The sequence below is a fragment of the Malania oleifera genome, chromosome 4 (assembly GCF_029873635.1).
Source record: "Malania oleifera isolate guangnan ecotype guangnan chromosome 4, ASM2987363v1, whole genome shotgun sequence".
Lineage (NCBI taxonomy): Eukaryota > Viridiplantae > Streptophyta > Magnoliopsida > Santalales > Ximeniaceae > Malania > Malania oleifera.
The window spans coordinates 101939264-101954638 of NC_080420.1; the positions used below are offsets into that span (position 1 = coordinate 101939264).

The following is a 15375-nucleotide window of genomic DNA, read 5'->3' on the forward strand; positions in this document are numbered from 1 at the left end:
TAATTTAACTTTTATGTATATATATATATACATTAAACTAACATATTACATATAAATATATATATATATATATATATATTATACTTTATATATATTAAACTTACATATGTATATATATATATATATATATATATCTTTATTCCAATTTTTTTTTCTATTCTTTTATTTATTTATTTATTTATTTTAATAATATTTAATTAATTCATTAATTAATTAATAATTACTCTCTTTTTTTCATACTATTTATTTTTATTTTTTTATTTAATACATTAATTTAATAATGTTTAACTAATTTTATTATTATTATTATTTTTAAAAATTTTTAATTAATTTTTTTTTCGGGTTATTACATTGATCCCCATCAAATTCTAGGATCCCAAAGTCCGTAAGGTGATCTGACCCCAATAAAACTGAAAGTATGTCACCATCATTGCATTTTGAATTTCCTTTTTCAGCTAAATTTTTTGATTTTGAAGTGCCTTCTTGCTTTTCAGCATTCCCTTTCTTCGAATTTCACATTAATCTGCATTAAATCATTTATGATTTGATTGAATTTGTTGATGTGTTGGTTCAAATCCAAACCCTCCACCATCTTAAGCCAATATAGCCTTTTCTTAAGAAAGAGTTTATTTTTAAGAGACTTAGACATGTATCGGCTTTTCAACATTTTCCATGCAGCCGCACGAGAATCCTCTTTCATGACGTGATACAGCACGTCATTGGCCAGACACAATCTGATAGCAGCCATTGTTTTTGCCACCAATTTCTTACAATTTACTTCTTCCATGCCTTCCAGTTGAACACCATACAAGGCCTTTACCATCCCTTGTTGCATAAGCAAATCCTTTACCCTTCTCTGCCATTAACTGAAGTTCCCTGTTCCATTAAACTTGACAATGTCAAATTTTGCAAACGAAGTACCTGAAGCCATTACAATAATTGCTCTGATACCAATTTGTTGTATGAATTGTACTTGCATAGAGGAATATTAATGCATCAATCGATTAAAACCAAGTACAGAATACAACCACGCAATATATATGAAAGCAATAGAAACAACACAAGGAATTATGTGGTTCGGCAATGCCTACATCCACGAGAGCAATCGACAAAGTACTTTTATTATCTTGGTGTCAAAAGACACTTACAATGATCTTCTTATAATACAAATACACCCAAAAAATGTAAATATAAAGTTCCTGGAGGGTTTCCCTCCAAACCCTAACCAACTTAACGTCCACTGTTCAAAATTCAAAAATATGCGCTGGGTTCCCGAGGCAAACCGTTGACGGTTGCAGACAAAATGTAAATTGTCTAAATTCTGGTGCCAAACCGTCGACGGTTTCCCTGCTGCTCCTTAGCACTTTGATTTTCCACTATACCTTCTCCTTGTACATGCATCCCATCAAGTATATAAGCCACATATCACAACAATATGTTACTGCACAACTTACCTCCATAATGAGGTGTGGAACATAAGATCAAAATGTTACTGGGGATGAAGCCTCTTGCTAAAGGACATAATGGATGATGCCTTTAGATCTAGAAAATTTGAGGAAGCAACTTAATGAGTTTAAGCGAGTTATATACTTCCTTTCAAAACATCATTTGGAGCACTAATGTTGTTTAAGAGGAAACATGATGGGAGTATGTGCATATGCATGGACTACAATGTGCTCAACAAAGTGATTATGTGTAGCAAGTATCCCATTTCTTTGGTTGTTTTGGTTTGATTAGCTAAGTTATGCCAAGTATTCACCAAACTTGATTTCTAGTCAAGTTACTATTATGTGAAGATAACATGTGGTGATGAGCTGAAGACTACTTGAGTGATGTGGTATGAAACACATAAATTCTTAGTGATACCCTTCAGGTTGCTGAATACGTTAGCAACTTTCTACGCACTAATGAATTAGGTGTTTTATGACTACCTTGACAAGTTTGTCATGGTATGCTTGGATGATGTTGTTGTCTATAGTTCCATGTTAGAGGAAAATGAAAAGCATCTATAGAAGGTTGTTAATAGGCTAAAGGAGAAGAGCCTTGATATCAAGAAAGAGAAGTATCTTTCACTTAGAGTAGCATCAAATCCCTTAGCCATATGGTTAAACAAGGTTATATTTGGATGGATATGAAGATGGTGAGATCAATTTATGATTGGAAGATCATAATTACCGGACTTGCCAATTACTATTGCAAGTTCATAGAGGGGTTCATGTGGTGGATTGCTCCATCGACATAACTCTTAAAGAAAGGTCATAACTGGAATTGAACAAAGGAGTGTCTATGAACCTTTAATAACTCAATGGAAGTCATGATGTGAGATCTAATACTTGATCTTTTAAACATTATGAGGCCCTTTGAGGTACAAACAAATGCATGAGGCTATGCCCTTGTTAGATTTTTATTATAGAATGGATGACCAATTATGTACAAGAGTCGTAAGTTTAACAAAGTTAAACAAAAGTACAAACTTTGAGAAGTAAAGGTTGGTTGTGATACATTATATATGTGTGTGTGTGACATAACCTATTTGGGTCTAAATTTGGGGTGAAGATAGATTGCTTAACTGTCAATCATTTCTTTACAAAACTTGAGTTGTTCCGCGAACGTCATTGGCAAGAATTGTGGAGTTTGATTTCTCTTTTGAGTACAAGGTTGGGTAGATGAATCATGTCATGGATGCATTAAGCAAAAAGGTTGAGCTTGTGGCCTTATAACTAGTAACACACCTAATGGTAACTAAGGTTACTATGATAATGTGGGAGTGCATTAAGCAGAGCCTTGCAAAAACTCAGCTGCTCAAATCCTATGGTTTAAATCATCGCAAATAATGGCGTGTAATGGTCGCAGGTGTCGTGGGATGCAGGAGAAGTGGACATTACGTAACATGAAGCAGTCGTAATGGCTGTGAATCTTTTTCATGCATGCACAACCATGCCAAAATTGAAGATTAAGTATGGAATCTTTAAAAACATTATTTTTAATGAATTTTGGCCACTTTTATTCAACAAACAAACACTTTTTAACATGCAACATGATTTTTATACTAATTTTAGCACACTATTTATAGGAAAATTCATTTTTTTTTTTATACTTTCCATTACTTTAACAATTAAAAAATTTAGAAATGTGATTGAAAATCAAAACCAATTAATTAAAGACATAAAATGAGTCAATATACAGTTATGCATACACAATAAAAATCATTAGTATCAGTATGTGAAATAGTTACATTAGTTGCATTTAATAATTCCATAGTGGAGGTTCAATTTATAATTTTGATTTTGTATGAAAATAGAGGCAAAATTTTTTATTTTTAGTAATTTTTTGGCCTTTTTTTACACTCCTATAGCTTTTTTTTGTAGACCCCACTTTTTTTTCTTTAATTTAATCAAATTTCAATTTTTTAAAATATTATAATATTCTAATATTTAGTTTGTTTAAAAAATATGAATGAAAATTAAAATAGTTTTTCAAAAAAAAAAAAAAGGCTAGCACGTGTAAGCATGCACCCAAGCGCGTGCGCACACGTGCCTTGCCCAAAGAGAATGGAACCATTTGGTTAAAAAAAAAAATTCATAAGTGGAACGACGTCGTTTTGAAGCCTCTTCCCTACCGGAGCTACCATTTTTTACCAAGACCCCTCCTTTTTGTAAAAAAAAAAAATTATCTTTTTTTTTCAAAGAATTCTTCTTCTCCTTCTTCTCTTCTCTTCTCTCTCTCTCTCTCTCTCTCTCTCTCTCTCTCTCTCTCTCTCTCTCTCTCTCTCTCTCTCTCTTCCTTACCCCTGTGCATTTGTGTGTTGTGTGGTATGTGTGATGTGTGTGTGTATTCAGGTGTGTATATATATGAGGAATGCATGCATATATGTATGATGCATGTGGATGATCCATGAGATATGCATATGCATGAATGCATGTAGGTGCATATGTGCATGACATGATGCATGTATCGCTTACATGCAAATATGCATGTGAATGTATGTTATGCATGAATAATATGCATGCATGTATATATATGAAAAATATTATATATTTATGCATTATTTTTGTCACGACGTCCCGGACCCGCCAAACACGCACGGGTGCAGCTGCGAACTGGGAAAAGGGATGAATTTTGAAAAGAATATTTTCGTGAACAACATGGTGTAATGAAGTCGCCACTAACCTTTTGAAGTGTGGTTAGAACACTTAATTGCTACCTAATTAAGGGTAGAATCGGTCTATACTGCCAAAGTAGGGATCGAGAGTACAGTTATGTGAAGGGAAGGTATTAGCATCCCCTACGCGCCAGTTCTTACGAACGGTACCAGATTAATCAAAAATTATCCCACAAGTTAAATGTAATAAGCATTTAAGATTAATCCTTTCCAAAAATTGAAAAAATGAAGGTACTATATAGGTATTCCCTCAAAATTAGGGCATATCATACTTCGAAGAGTTTATGCCTCCCTTTGAAATCATCAGGATCAAAAAATTGAGAAAATGGGGTACAAAATACACTCCCGACTTTTTTGAAATTTTGTAGGATTTTCCTAAGTATGAAAAGTAATACTCTGGGAGGTTTTTGGACACATTCAAGATTTGAGTCCTCCAAAATATTTTCTACGACCTCTTCTGAAATTTTTTGTGATTGGAAAAACATTTTTATGATTTTTTAATATTTTTCCCGCATATTTAAATAATACAAAGACAATTAAAGCAAAAATCATGAAAATATGTGTGAAAGTATTTTCAAATTTTTTTCCAAGTTTTTTGAATGATTTTTCTGAAATTTTTGTGATTTTTTCGGACTTTGTGAATTTATTTAATTAAAATATGAAACGAACCAAGAGATCAAACTAGTCCCATGCCGGTTCAAAGGACCCAATCGGTTCAGGAAAGAACCCGTCCCAGAGGGGTCGACCAGTTTTAGGCCCAGTCAAGGCCAACGTCAACACGTGGTGCCTTCCACGTGGGTGGTGCATGTATGGAATGCGTGAGTTCGTGTGTGTTAGTGTGTATTTTGTGCGTGCATGAGTGCGTGTTTTGGTGTGTATTGTGTACGTGTATGAGTGTGTGGGCATGCACATGGGTTGTGTATATGCATGGGTGTGTGTGCATGTGCATGGGTGGGTACGTGCATGAGTGGGTTAGTTGGCGTGTGTTGTATGCATGCATGAGTGTGTGTAAATTTGTGGTATGTGAGTTGGTGTGTGTGCAGGTTGTGCAGTGATGTGCATTAAGTTAGTGTGTGAGATGTGGGAGGTAGTGTGTATTAGAGTGCGTGTCGATGCATTTTTTTGTGTGTGTGTTGGTGTGTGTATAAGTGTATGTTGGTGCATTTTTTAGTGGGTGGAACAGTATGTGTGCAATAACCCGGATAATTATTGGAATTAAATAATAAATAAAAGGGAGCGGACAAGAATTTTTTTAGGGGGACGCAGCAGGCCTCGTCGTCGAACGTGGAGTCTTCATGGGCTTGTCGACGTGGACGCGTGTCTCATTGACGAGAGTTTACCAAGGAGCTATTTTCAGGGCTTGAAATTCGTCGACGAGGACTAGGTGCTCGTCGACGAACTTCCTTCTAGAACTCGTTGACGAGGCCACGTGGAAAAGGTCTATAAATAGTAGAAATAGGGTTTCAGCGAGAGAATTTCATTTCTCTCTTTTCTTCCTCTCTTTAACTCGGTTCTCTCTCCTTCTCTCTACGATTCTCGCCCCAATTCTCCTCGTTTTGATGATCAGAAGCCGGCACGTTGATCTTGAGGAGATTCTCTATAAGTCTGCCGGAACAGATTGTTGGTTTGGCCAACTTGGGCACCATCCCAGAATCAGGGTAAGTAGATTATTTGGGTATTTTTAGTTTTATTAGGCTTATTTGAGTTTAAATTTTAAGTAATATGGGAATACACTGGAGTTTTGTGAAATAAATTAGGATATTATATTTTCAGGAATAAGGTGTTTTTGGGACCCTGTAGACATGGGTTGGGGACCCCAGTGAATATTTTTAGGATCCCAGGTAAATTATAATTCAGAAAAATTACGTGTATGTAAGTTCGGGGAAATATAGTTGATTTATTGGAAATATGCATATATGTATTATTTTAGGATTTTGGGGATAGTACGTTGTGAGCGTGAAGATTAGGTTGGAGGCGAGCCTCCCAGCCAGTTAGGTAAGGGAAATATGCTATGCTAGAAAAATCAGAAATATTATTAGAAAAATTATAGCATTTTTTTATTAAGGTATAAAATATAAAATTATACAGTTTCACAGATTTCAGAATATGAGTTGTATTAATTGTGTGACCTGAGTAGATATTTGTCTGATACAGAATTTATGTAGCTTTTAAGAATATCATGATTTACAGTGCATATATATAGAAAAATATGTTTACCAGATCGATATTTTACAGATATTATATAGACCAATATTTTACAGTAATTACAGAATGTCATGCTTTCCAAAACCATAACACTCAAATATTACAAATTATTCAATCAGTTATTACAGTCAGTCACTACAGTTATAACAGTCAGATACTACAGTTATTTTAGTCAGATATTACATTATTTTTATATCAGATTTATAGTGTTATGGTTATTTTGGAATCATAATGAAAACAGTAGGATATTTATAGAAATAGTATATACAGTATTAGACCCTGAAGAATCAAGTTATGTTCAGTTAGCAGAGCACAGTACCGTTGCTATTTTCAAATTAGAGTGCAACCACATATCTCAGATAGTATGTGGATTTCGTCAACCGTGCTAATGGAGAGATTGTAGTCTCCCCAGTATTCTGGGTTGAGGAGGCCAGTTTGACGAGGTAGTTACCAGTTTCGAGCTTAGGAGAGGATGTAGTTTGGCCAGACTGAGGATTGGTAGAGTATAGTTGACTTACCTAGTAGGCCAACCAGTATTAAGTCCCGCCTACGGGCCGCACAATCCTGTCATAAGGGGTTGAATCATGACGTACAATTTTCTAGGGTAAACATCTCAGTTATGTATATGTATACAATTTTACAGAATATCATCAGATATAGTATAATACTAGAAATATGAAAAAGTAGAAAAATCGGATATTATAGTTACATTTGAAACTATGATCATTACAAGCTATACTATATATTGATTTTCTAGCTTTTACAGTTTTAGATATCGTCATTATAATATTTATGAAACTCAGATGCCACACACTAGTAATAGCATATTTCCTCTTACTGAGCATTGTCTCATCCCAATGGTTTAACATTTTTCAGGTGATCTAGTTAGGCGAGCAAATCAGGCTCGCGGATAGAGAGATCTTGTGTACTGCTCTATTTTATAAGGTAAGTGTATGTAGAGGATTATATTTTTGAGCAGATGATACTGGGGTGATGTGTAATATGTATATATGGTTTAGAAACACTAAATTCTGGTATTGTAAATATTGATGTATGACTTTATGTTTTCCGCTGCATAGGCATGTCGATTTATGTATAGGGATACCTCAGTGTCATCTGCGTCTTGAGACGTTATAGTAAGTATTATAAGGGTATCAGAGTAAATTATATTTTAAATAGAAAAAAATGGTGTAATTGTTGGGTCATTACAATGTGTGTATGTGAGTGTTGTGGTGGTGGAAGTACTTGACGAGGCAATCCGTCTTGTGGGTGGTCTTGCCGAGGAGGTTCTGGAACATGTGCACCCTCGTCACGTACAAATTGCACGGCTGCACCGCATACTTCTTGTCTCTTCGGATCCTTTTCTTCACATCCCTATACACTAGCTTCTCCATTCCTCATTTCCTGTTTGACTGACCAGCATCGGCGGAGAGGCAGAGCTGGCTCGACGTGGGCATCATGAATATTGATGTACTCATCCAAATCAAAGAAGAACATCCATTTTGCAACAAATTTATAACGATGCAAGCAATCGTTCACCACCAGAAATTGATTGTGATAGTAACCATCAAATCGTTCATGCTCTGTGATATCCTGTAGAGTCACATACCCCAACTCCATCCATGGCTTCCGAACCTTGAGAACTTCCCTGTGAATGTCATCGGCATCATGGATAACGATATGATATTTCTAAAAAAACAACCTCACGTGGTAGGCAATCCATTCCCTCATCCTCTGCGGACTCAAGTTCCCGTACAGAGAAGACCCGTAGTACAAATAATCGTATTTTGCCCAAGGCTTCGAATGTAGCAGTTAGGTTGAAATTTTGGTCACTACCACCGGTCGTGGAGGCATGGAGGACCAATTTCCTATTAGATTCGTTGGCTGCAACGTGTTCCGGGAAGGTACAATTCACAACGACGACGATGTAGACCCGTCCATAGCCCCAATCAAAGAGGATCTTGTAACTGGCGGTGGAGACATGTTTAGAGGAATTGAGTGTGGGGAACCACTCACATTGGTAAGTGGGCTTTTCGAAGACGAGCAGAGGTTTGGAGGCGAGGCCAACAATGGCGAAACTGTTGACTCCACCTCTGTAAGCACTCATGAGGATAAAGTTGTAAGCGAAGGCACCAAAGGGGTTGAACACACACTTGATGATGCCGTAGTGGATGGTCTAATCTTTCTCGATGGATGGTGGTGGCTGGGGAGACGGAAGTAATGGCAGCGGCGGCGTTGGTGGCGATGGGGTGGATACCTTCGGCAGTTAAAGAAGAGGCGATGGAGCAGATGATAGAGAGATCTTGTGTACTGCTCTTTTTTATAAGGTAAGTGTATTTAGAGGATTATATTTTTTAGCAGATGATACTGGGGTGATGTGTAATATGTATATATTGTTTAGAAACATTGAATTCTGGTATTGTAAATATGGATGTATGAATTTATGTTTTCCGTTGCATAGGCGTGTCAATTTATGTACAGGGATACCTCAGTGCCATCTGGGCCCTGAGATGTTATAGTAAGTATTACAGGGTTATCAGTGTAAATTATATTTTAAATGGAAAAAAATGGTGTAATTTTTGGGTCGTTACAATTTGGTATTAGAGCCTAGGTTGCTAGGTTTTGTAGACTCTAGAGTACAGCGGAAAACAATACCAGAATATAGGAATAGAGTTTGGAGAAAGATAGAACAGAGTATCGGTGAATTAATGTTGGGGAATTAGGATAAGAATTTAGGGTTTTGTTCTGCGGTTTGGAGGTAGAGTTTCGGGGTGGTTTCTGTGCTTTTCCTGGGGTGATGATTTGAGGAAAACCATAGTAAACTATCAATGATTTCGATTTCCATATGGTAGAGCTAGACCTTAAATTAGTGATAAGAGTTAAGAGTTATTTTAGTTAGTATAGTATTGTAAGGTTCGAATTCTCAGAATAATTTGGTAATATTGCAAGATAGACCCCGGAGGTAGTAGCACTCACGTTAGTGGCGACGACGGAGCAGGGCCTTCTGGTGCAGAAGGTGGGGATTTAGATGCTGTGTTATGTAGTGTGGCTCAACAAGTCATGGATGAGATTACCTAGAGCTCCAGGGAGCAGGGAGGTCCATTTACAGCTCAGGGGTGTACGATAGAAAAATTTAAGAAGATGAACCCACCAGTATTTTCAGGAGCGGTTGATCCTGCAGTTGCAGAGAACTGGATGCAGGAGATAGAGAAGATTTTGATGGTGCTTCACTACACTGATGAGCAGAGAGTCCTCTATGCCTCGTATAAGCTGACAGGGGAGGCCGAGGGATGGTAGACGACCACTAGATTACTGGAAGGGCAGAGAACAATTCCAGTTTCGATGACTTGGGCCCGATTCAGGGACATATTCTTTGATAGATACTATCCTGCCTCGATCAGAGAGGTTAGAGTACAAGAGTTTTTGAGCTTGTCCCAGGGATCAATGACAATCCAATAGTACGTGGAAAAATTCATCGAGTTGTCGCGTTTTTGTCCTTATATTGTTCTAAATGAAGCTAAGAAGGCCAAGATGTTCGAAAGGAATTTGAAGCGGGACATTTATAGACAGGTGGCAGTACTAAAGATACAAAACTTTTCGAGGTTAGTAAATAGGGCCATGTTAGCAGAAAGGAGTGAGCAGGCAGATGTGGGAGTACCAAGCTAGAGGAAGAGGGCTACACCTTTGAGCTTTCAGATTGGGCCTAGCCGGGGTCCATGGAGAGGAGGCAGAATTGGTGAGGGACAGAGACAGACGACAGGACACAGTGGGTATCAGGGTGGGCAGACTTATCCCACCTGCCCCAGATGTGGATGGAGACATCCGGGTGAGTGCGAACTGGGGGAGAATTTCTGCTATCGTTGTGGGAGACCCAGCCATATGGCTCGATCATGTTAGGGACCTCCGATTCATGCACCGGCTCCCAGACCGAACTGGGGTGGGTATCAAGCACCCCGTGGAGGCTAGCAGAGGAATACGGCGCTGGCAAGGGTCTATGCATTGACGCCGGGAGATGCCGAGACTGCTAGAGTCGTTATCATAGGTATACTTACTGTATTATCATATAAAGTTATTGTTTTATTTTACACAGGTGCCACCCATTCTTTTATATTGGCGGGGTATGTTAAAGTAACTGGGGTAAAGGCACAGTTATTAGATGTTGAGCTATTTGTAGTCACACCGATGTTCTATGGTAAGGTGTAGGAAGGTGCTTTGGAACTTTCCAGTAAGCATTCGGGAGAAAGTACTACCAGCTGATCTCGTGGCACTAGATATGCAAGGGTTTGATGTAATACTGGGTATGGATAGGATGGAAGCTAATCACGCCAGCATAGATTGCCATAAAAAATAAGTGACTTTCAGACCCTCGGGTGAGCAAGAATACGGATTTGTGGGTTCACATGTGTGTGCCTCGCCACAGCTAGTGTCAGCTATTCAGGTAAGGAGACTACTACAGGGTGGTTGGCAGGGGTATGTTGTTTACATAAAGGAATTACCAAAAGAAGAATTAAAATAGGTTGATTTTTCAGTAGTTAGAGAATTTTCAGATATTTTTCTAGAAGAATTGCTTGGCTTACCACCAGACTAAGAGATTGAATTTACCGTGGATCTACTACCAGGGTCGGCATCGGTATCTTAAACACCATACCGTATGGCTCCATTTGAATTGAAGGAATTAAAAGATCAATTGCAGGATTTGCTGGATAAAGGATTTATCAAGCCTAGTGTGTCGCCATGGGGGGCTCTAGTCCTGTTCGTGAAAAAGAGAGATGGAACCATGAGGTTGTGCATGGATTATAGGGCGATAAACAAATTGACAGTTAAGAATAGATATTCTCCTCTTAGGATTGACTACTTATTTGATTAGCTCCAAGGAACCTAGGTCTACTCTAAAATTGACCTACGGTCAGGTTATCATCAGGTGAAAGTTAAAGCAGAGGACATTTCGAAAACAGCATTTCGAACCAGATATAGGCATTACGAATTTTTGGTGATGTCGTTTGGGTTGAATAATGCACTAGTAGTATTTATGGATTTAATGAATCAGGTGTTCCATCAGTACCTGGACCAGTTTGTTTTGGTTTTCATTGATGATATATTGGTCTGCTCGAGAAGTTTTGAGGAGCACAAGCATCATCTGAGGCTGGTGTTGCAGACATTGAGAGAAAGGAAGTTGTATGCAAAATTCAAGAAATGTGAATTCTAATTAAAGCAGGTTACTTTCCTAGGGCATGTGATCTCCAAGGATGGTATCTGGGTTGACCCGAGTAAGATAGAAGCAGTGGTGAGTTGGGTAAAGCAAGAAAATGTCTAGGAGGTCAAGAGTTTTCTAGGTTTAGCAGGCTACTACTGATAGGGGTGAGCAAACGGTCGGTTCGGTTAAATTCGGGTAATTAACCGAATTAACCGAAAAATTCGGTTAATATAAACCATTAACCGAACCGACCGAATTGACGAAATACACCGAACCGACCCGACCGAATTGCTCATTCAGGTAATTCGGTTAACTGATTTTAACCGAAATTATTTAAAATTAATTGTTAGAAATATAATACTATTATAAATTTTTTTTAAAACCAAATCCAATTTAATTAAATACCTTATTTATTAATTTTATTAATGAAAATAATATTTTACCATATAATAAAGAATCCAAATAGGTTAATTAAACTCCTTAATGAACTTACATAAGCAAAATTTATATTCATAAATTATATTTAAAATCTAATTAATTAGTAATTCGGTTAATTCGGTTAACCGAAATTTTTTTTACCCTTAACCGAACCGAAACCGATTAACCAAAATTTTGTAGAATTATAACCGAACCGACCGAACCGGGCTTTTTACCCGAACCGAACCGACCAATTTTGGCCAGTTAATTCGGTTAATTCGGTTTTCACCGAATTTTGCTCACCCCTAACTACTGATGCTTCGTAGATGGTTTCTCGAGATTATCAGGTCTACTAACACGATCATGAGGAAAAATGTGAAGTTTGATTGGATCAATGATTATGAGCAAAGCTTCCAGGAGTTAAAGCGGCGGTTCGTTTCAGCACCGGTATTGACTATTCCATCAGGGAAGGATGGATTTGTGATATATAGTGATGCATTTTTGAAGGGTCTTGGATGTGTGTTAATGCAGCATGGAGAGTTATTGCCTATGCATCTAGACAGCTTAAAGAATATGAGAAGAACCATCCCGTGCATGATTTAGAATTAGTTGTAGCGGTTTATGCTTTAAAAATCTAGAGGCATTATCTATATGGTGGGAAATGCGAAATTTTCATGGACCACAAAAGTTTGAAATATTTCGTTACCCAGAAAAAGCTGAATATGAGGCAAAGAAGGTGGTTGGAACTCATTAAAGATTATGACTGCACTATTAGTTACCACCAAGGGAAAGCGAATGTGGTAGCAGATGCTCTGAGCAGGAAATCAGTGAGACTAGTACTAGCAGTCATGGAGGTTCAGCATTCGATCCTGATGGATCTGGAGAGATTCGGTGTAGAGTTGATAGAGTGTAATCCTCAGGCATTTATTGCCAGTCTGGTTGTGCAGCCTACATTATATGAAAAAATTAAAGCCGCTCAGAGAGATGACGCGGAATTAGCAGAGATAATAGTCAGAGTACAGGATAGTCAAGGAGAGGAGTTCAGTATCTCTAATGACAAAGTTCTGAGGTTTTGCACTAGATTGTATGTGCCTGCATATGATGAAATTAGAAGAACGATTCTAGAGGAGGCTCACAGATCTCTGTACACGGTTCATCCTGGTAGTACTAAAATGTATAGGGATTTGCGAGAGTATTTCTGGTGGAGTGATATGAAGAGGGAGATTTTTGAATTTGTGCAACAATGCTTGACGTGCCAGCAGGTTAAGGCTGAGCACCAGAGGCTGGTAGGGCAGTTACAGCCACTTTTCATCCCTCGGTGGAAGTGGCACCACATATCCATGGATTTTGTCACTGAGCTACCTCCAGCACCGCATGATCAAAATGTCATCAAGGTAGTTGTTGATCGGCTGACGAAAATAACTCATTTTCTACCTATTAAAGTTAGCTACCCTATGAACAGATTAGCAAAGATTTACATTCAGGATATTGTACAACCCTATGGAGTGCTAGTGTCTATAGTCTTGGACCATGATCCACGCTTTACCTCACGATTTTGGAAGAGCTTGTAGAAGGCTTTGGGGTCTCAGTTAGCATTCAGCACCGCTTTCCATCCTCAGACAAATGGTCTGACAGAGAGAACGATTCGGGTACTTGAGGATATGCTGCAAGCATGTGTATTGGACTTTGGGTGTAGCTAGATCCAGTATTTTCCACTGGTTGAATTTGCCTACAATAATAGCTATCAAACCAGCATCGGCATGACAACTTACGAGGCACTATATGGTAGGAGGTGTCGTTCTCCTTTATACTAAAATGAGTTAGGTGAGAGGCGAGTTTTGGGGCTAGAAATAGTGCAACAGGCATACGATAAAGTCCAACTTATTCGAGATAGAATCAGTGCAGCATAGAGTCAATAGAAAAGTTACGCAAATACTCACCGCTGGGAATTGGAATTTAAAGTGGGTGACCATGTTTTTTCTGAAAATAGCACCACCGAAGGGAGTTATGAGGTTTGGGAAGAAGGATAAGTTGAGCCCTAGGTTAGTTGGCCCATTTGAGATACTTGAGAAGATTGGGCTAATTGCCTATAGGCTACCTTTACCACCAACTTTGTTCAGAAAACATGATGTATTTCATGTTTCTATGTTAAGGAAATACGTCCCAAATCCTTCCCATGTCATCAGTTATGCAAAATTAGAAGTCAGTGATCTCTAGCTTATGAGGAAGGTCCAGTATAGATCTTAGACCGAAAATAACATGAATTGTGCAGTAAGAAAATATCACTAGTAAAAGCCCTGTGGAGGAACCACGTAGTGGAAGAAGCTTCTTGGGGGCTTAAAGAGGAAATCAGACAGAAATACCCACACCTTGTTTAGTGGGTACAATAGTGGCTTGTAAAGTTAAAATAATGATAGTTTTATTTTATTTAGTATAGGGTAATGAATGTATAATTGTATTTTAGATTATAGGGTAGGTAATGTTTTTTTTTGGGGGGAATTTTCATTTATGAGTATATTTGTAATCTTTCAGAACCCTGAATGTAACCACGGTATTCCTTCGCCACAAGTGAGGGTAAATAATAAAATAAGTAGCCTATTTTCCTTAATAGATGGTGTTCAATACGGATAGTAAATTTCGAGGACAAAATTTTATAAAGAGGAGAGAATGTAATAACCTGGATAATTATTGGAATTAAATAATAAAGAAAAGGGAGGGAAAAAGAATTTTTTAGGGGGTCCGCGTTCATCGACGAAAAGTCTTCTTAGGCTCGTTGACGTGGACGCGTGTCATGTTGATGAGAGTTTACCGAGGAGCTGTTTTTGGGACTTGAAATTTGTTGACAATGATTAGGTACTCATCGACAAACTTCCTTCTTGAACTCGTCAACAAGGTGACGTGGCTCGTCGACACCTCGTCAACGAGGCCACGTGGCAAAAGGTCTATAAATAGTAGAAAATCGGGTTTCAGCGAGAGAATTTCATTTCTCTCTTTTCTTTCTCTCTTTTCTTTCTCTCTCTCACTCAGTTCTCTCTCCTTCTCTCTATGATTCTTTCCCCGATTCTCCCCGTTTTGATGATCAGAAGCCGCCACGTTGATATTGGGGAGATTCTGTACAAGTCTGTCAGAAGAGATTGTTGGTTTGGCCAACTTGGGCACCATCCTAGAATCAGTGTAAGTAGATTATTTGGATATTTTTAGTTTTATTAGGCTTATTTGAGTTTAAATTTTGAATAATATGGGAATACACTGGAGTTTTGTGAAATAAATTAAGATATTATATTTTGAGGAATAGGGTGTTTTTAGGAACTTGCAGACATGGGTTGGGGACCCCAATAAATATTTCAGGAGCACAAGTAAATTATAATTCAGAAAATTTACGTGTATGTAGGTTCGG

The 15375-nt window shown here is 37.9% G+C and overlaps 1 pseudogene; it reads right to left on the reverse strand.

Moving 5' to 3' along the window:
• Positions 1-7572: 7572 nt before the first annotated feature.
• LOC131153911 (galactan beta-1,4-galactosyltransferase GALS2-like) lies at positions 7573-8498 on the reverse strand (annotated as a pseudogene).
• Between the last annotated feature and the right edge of the window lie 6877 nt (positions 8499-15375).